Source organism: Limulus polyphemus, unplaced genomic scaffold (genome assembly GCF_000517525.1).
Source record: "Limulus polyphemus unplaced genomic scaffold, Limulus_polyphemus-2.1.2 Scaffold10646, whole genome shotgun sequence".
Classification (NCBI taxonomy): domain Eukaryota; kingdom Metazoa; phylum Arthropoda; class Merostomata; order Xiphosura; family Limulidae; genus Limulus; species Limulus polyphemus.
In genome coordinates, this window is record NW_013676256.1 from 10,335 (window position 1) to 16,244 (window position 5,910).

At 34.9% G+C, this 5,910-nt stretch overlaps 1 long non-coding RNA gene across 1 annotated transcript; it reads right to left on the reverse strand.

Moving 5' to 3' along the window:
- Window positions 1-469: 469 nt before the first annotated feature.
- Window positions 470-5,506, reverse strand: LOC111083675. The gene is made up of 2 exons (XR_002609175.1): window positions 5,253-5,506; window positions 470-705 (listed from the first exon to the last, which is right to left on the reverse strand). It is a non-coding gene; the product is annotated as an uncharacterized LOC111083675 (long non-coding RNA).
- Between the last annotated feature and the right edge of the window lie 404 nt (window positions 5,507-5,910).

Consider the following 5,910-nt stretch of genomic DNA (forward strand, 5'->3'; position numbering starts at 1 on the left):
TTGATCTCTGGTGTAACAATGTTGGAAGATGGTGGTAGTGGACTTCTGGCTGTTTCGGGTATTTGGATAAGTCAGGGTTGTCTTCTTCTGTTGTATCGTGGTCGGAGAGAGACTACACGTTGATCTCTGGTGTAACAATGTTGGAAGACGGTGGTAGTGGACTTCTGGCTGTTTCGGGTATTTGGATAAGTCAGGGTTGTTTTCTTCTGTTGTATCGTGGTCGGAGAGAGACTACACGTTGATCTCTGGTGTAACAATGTTGGAAGACGGAGGTAGTGGACTTCTGGCTGTTTCGGGTATTTGGATAAGTCAGGGTTGTCTTCTTCTGTTGTATCGTGGTCGAAGAGAGACTACACGTTGATCTCTAGTGTAACAATGTTGGAAGACGGTGGTAGTGGACTTCTGGCTGTTTCGAGTACTTGGATAAGTCTGGGTTGTCTTCTTACTTTGTTTTGGCTGGGACTGTGTCTTGTGGTATTTCGTCTTGAGTGTTTCCGTCATTGTTTCTATATGTGAGACTTCAGTAGGTTCTGTCTGGGTAGCTTTGTCAGATGTTAAGGTTTTTCTGCTGGGGCTTGTTTGGGTCAACTTGTTTATAAAAAACGGCATGGTCTGTGTGGTACTTTAGTGGTTGACGTAGGGTGTTGATGATTCGTAGTTAGCACTGGACTCGTTGATTGTTGTTTCTTCTGTGAGGTTTCTCGGCTATAAAGTGGAAATAAACATTCATTGATAAGAATATAATTGGCAGTTTGTTCAGATGAAGTGACAGTTTTAATGAAGTGGGTTTATTTGCTGGTTGTTCTGGAGCGAATCTGGTGGACTGCATGTAGTATAGTGTTAGTGGCTGCTTCTATGGACTGCCGGATTTCTTGCGGGGTGGTTGACGTGTCGACACCCCTGAAAAAACGGAAAAGAGATAAGAATTAATTTTAGGGGTAGTACATGTAACACGTGGGAAGGCGTTCCATGGGCTACACAGGTAGGTAAGATAATCTTGGCTTGCGAGTTGGAGGAAAATTTCACCCCGTGATCCGTGTCTTGGTTGGGCTGATGGAAGTTCTTGGTATAAAAGTCATGAAAAAATTGATGATTTGGTGTGGGGAGAAATCAGACGGTAATCCATGAAGGATTACCGGTGAAATTGGCGAGGTTATCGGCGTAGAAATTACAGGCTTAGGAGACATCGTGACCGAGTTCTTATGGACCATGTTAGATCTTAAGAAAGACACTCCTATGGAAAGCCTTTGAATGAATGGAAGCTTGCCAATTGCTATAGACTATTCCTAGTTGACTCCAAATGTGTTAAAGTGTCGTGAGCTAATGCTCACAAACGTAATTGTACAGTTGGTTGACGCTTGGATACATGATGAACATACACACACAAAAGGACCACTGTTATTTGTTGATTATAGCTTGCCACAATTGGAGGATCTTGCTCCGAGATTGAATCAATTGTTCGCGTTTGCAACTTGATGCTATGTTAGTGTATAAACAGACTTCACAAGGCCAACTTGTATGCCAGATGCACAGTCAGGCATATCACTGAAACCTGTAAAAAGCGTTGTTTGCTCAAAATTAGCCAAAAAGTAACTTTAAAAATATATAAATTTGAAAGTAAACCCATATTTTCAACCAGTAACAAAATATGTGATATTACTATAATTATCCAATGTGTATATGTAGAAATATAAAACAAAATCAGCATTTCTGGTGCGGGGAAATTATTTTAGACTTCATTACCAGAACTTTTTGGTAAAACCTGTCACATGTAGTAGCAGTAACATATTTCATGAAAATTTTACAGACGATTTGACTTACAATAACAGCAATTGTCAATTCCAGTTCAAACTTTTTTAGGGTATTTTAAAATATTTGTAAATGGATTGTATGTTTTCGTACACTTTCTAATATTATTAATATTCCAGTTAGGAAAACATACATATTCAAATACCGATTCTTAATATGGTTAAAAAATTGGCCATCTATTGTATCTGCTCAGTGTGGGCCTGTAGGAAACATCCCCAACCTTGGTAACCAGTTTGAACGCAAATAACTAAGGCAACAGTCTGATCAACAAACATTTTATTTTTCCACGTGTGGTTAGATCTTACCTTTATTGTTCGAGTTAAAAACAAACATTTTATTTTTCCACGTGTGGTTAGATCTTACCTTTATTGTTCGAGTTAAAAAAATATTTTCTGCAGAATACATTTCCGAAATCTGCATTATTGTAGATACTTCAAACTTGTACATAAGATATCAATGAATATGAATATCACGACTCATCTGTAAAAAGGTCAATTCTCAACGTGGTGTTGTGCCCTGAATCAGTTTTGGGTACTATTGCATATGTGGTATTTAGTCTTGCTGAGAGCATTGCATACTTCATTGGCAGGCCTAAGTAGACCACTGCAAAAATACTTTTTAAGGTTCCTTTTTCTAACAATATACAATAAATCGTTGTTGTTACAAATCCAAATACAGTTACACATATAAATCGGGAATTTACAATTACTGTGATTATAGGTTTGTAGATGCACTACTGGGAAAAACGTAATTTAAGAAAGTATTGATAATGTAATAAAACTTCTTTTTCTTCTGTGAATGTAGTATTATGACTTTCTAACAGGTTATTCTAAGAGAGGAATGGTGGGCGGGCATACACGTTAGTTCTGGATGTGGAAAATCCAACCATTGAGTTATCATTACTTTGAAAGGTACATAGAAGCGTATTACCTTAAACTTTCAGTAGAATTTGATAATTTTCCTTTGAAATACTCTTGGAAAATTTATCTATAAAAATAACCAGAATGTGAACTTTAATTTACTAGCAACAGGAACATCAGTGATGGAAACAACGTTGTACGCTTCCCTTGATTAATCCAAGCTGAAATTATATGCATAAGATGAACTGAATATCCTCAAGTTAGTTAATTGCCTTCGACTTTCCAATTCTATATTTTGAGAGAAATGTTGTGTGTGTTCAATTCGCTGGACATGCGATTTTTTTTATTTTTTGCTAGAGAGATAAAAAGAGTGTGTGTAGTTATTAAAGGAAAGAAGCAACTTTCAAGAAATGACGATAATGTTTAAGTAAACTGGAAATAATTCAATGAACAATATAAATTTGTGTTCACTGCACGACCAGAGAGAATCTAAATGTAGTGGGCACACATTTTGGCTACATCCCTTTCGTATCTTTAAAAAAATGTGTTTTAATTTATATATTTTAGAAAATATTGCGTGTACTTGTCTAGCCTATTTGTAAACAGGATGTATCTAGTTTTAAAATATGCTTAAGTTTCTCTTTAGTACGCTAGATGAGCCATTTTCTCGTGTTTACGACGTTAAGCAATTGGATGATGCAAAGATATAGCTATAAGATTTTTATTTTGATTTCTTGAGTTGGAAATTGAATTTAATTCTAAGAAAACCTAGTTGTTAGTCATAATTTTCATTGGCTTCATCTCAACCATCTAGTAAAGTTGACAGTTGTCAAAGTAATCTGTTTTCAGTTGCCTTGAAACATACAGAGAAGCCAGCCACGTTTAGAAGACTACAGCGATCACACGATTTTTCTATTAATGAAGTGTATATTTTGTTTCGAAGTAAAATCTTTTTATCTAATTCTTATCACTTTTTTTTTCGACTTTTAGTCACTGGGTTTCTGCTTACACTTCACAACTCTTCATGCTAGTGTTGTACTTAATTTATCTGTTTGTTAGCCTGGTGTACCTTGGAATACCAGATAAAAAAACAATATGATTGGAAACCTCAGACTTTGTAGTTAGTTCTATCGTTACACCCTGTTCACAAAGGCACTAACTAACTGCAGAACACTCGCATGAAAGATTTTGAAACTATCTGAATAGAGATAAGCTTTATTCTAATTATAAAAGGGTAGAATTAACAGTTTCAACTGTCACGCTCCACTTGCTTATTTCAGGACTTACGTGATAAGAGCTTTTTAATGGCCAAATTAAGTGACTAACATCTGTCGTAATTTCAATTAATAACTTTCTTTAACGTCATAATGTATTTGGTCAAAGGAAATAATCAGGATAAGTAAGCTCTAACAATTAGTGAATTAAAATAAAAACGGAAAACTAAACATTATGTATATATATATATATATATAAGAAAAAACATTTGAGAATCAACTGTATATAAAACGAAGCTTAATATGAGAATCTTTGAAAAGCTATAACCTACCTGGACATGATAGTTTGAAAGAGACGATAAAAAGCTAAATATAGTGCAATATTAAACTTGAAATTACTTAATTGAACACAATGAAAAAAAAAATAATGAATCGCATGAAGTTACTTACTATTCCAAAATAAGTAATACTGAACAAAAAAAAAAGAAATAAGACTGAAATTTAAAATCGAAAGTAAAAGTACAAATTATTACAACTGCAAAAGAAAATTGTTCTTTATCTAAATAATTAAGGAAAAGCACAAGTCAAACATATGATGTTAAAACTGGTCGTCAAATGAACCTGAAATGATTGCAAATACAGAATTATATGCATTAAATTGTAGTGAGTGAACTGATTAAAGCCAGGAATGGATTAATTAAACGTTAAACAGAGTAGAGCACATGTGAATTTAGAGACTAAAATGAATCATAAGCATAAATTTCAAAGTAACAGTAAGTTAAATTCAGATTTACACGACTCAGAAAAGTGAATAGGATATTAGGTAAACTCGATATAATAGGTTTAAAGTGACCTAAAACAAATAGTCAATAAGAAAATAACGTTTCAGGTCAATTGGCCTGGTGGTTAGGGCACTCGATTTGCAATCTGCAGATCGCGAGAGAAAATCTTGTTGCCAAACATGTTCAATCTTTCAGCCTCAGGGGCGTTATAACGTGACAGTGAGTCCCACTTTTCGTTCGTAAAAAATTAGTCCAAGAGTTGGCGGTGGATGATTTGAATATCCGTCTTTTCTTTAGTCTGTTACTTCAAAGAATATGGACAGCTAGCTCTCGAGTAACTTTGCACGAAATTAAACAAAATAGGAACCCAATATCACCTATTTAACACCTTTGTGGAATTGTGATATTTTAGCACATGGATGTCCAACAGAAATGCCAAAGGTTCCTACAAAACAAGTTCGGAATATTAAACGAAGAATATCTTGAACAGGGGCAGTAAAGGAAAACAAATAAACACACGTGTAATATGAATCAAAAGATTTCGTTATCTAACATTAACAACACATTGTTATGCTACTTGAACTAACCGGGTTGCTTCTGGGTCGTCTGGATGCTGTGGTCAATAAGAACAAGAAACAGAACTATGGAAACACTTGACTAAAATACTTCAATTAAACAAAGAAATTCAGGTATTTCACAAGTTCATAGTCTACTCGCAGTCCAAGTCAAGCGAATACTTCTGTGTTACCAATTGAATAGACCACCTTACAATAAGTCTATACAGAAGCACGCACACGCTAGCTCGTGACTTCAAAACAAAAGGTTGCAGTATGTAGTCTACTTGTGTGAAAGGATTAGCATATGTTTACGACCTTGAAACACCCAGTCAACGAGAATGCCTTAACTGCAAGCATTTACCCCGTGATATTCCAGGCACAGTAATTTCTCTTTCGGATTAATCGTGTAGGAACCGCAGAATAACGGGAGGTTTCCACTGAAAATATATTATCGAGTGAACTTGAATTCTCAGACTTCGACTAAGTTTGAAGCAAGCAAAGATTTAGAAAGACACTGAACATAATATACGATACAATGAAACAATATTTAGCTCTCAAAAACAACAAATTGAATCAAAGATAAACAAGTATATTTTGTGTCACTTTTACTGGACAACTCTCTAGTGTATCTGAGTATATCATTACTCTTCCAAACTGAGAAAAACAAACAAACATTATATACATAAAA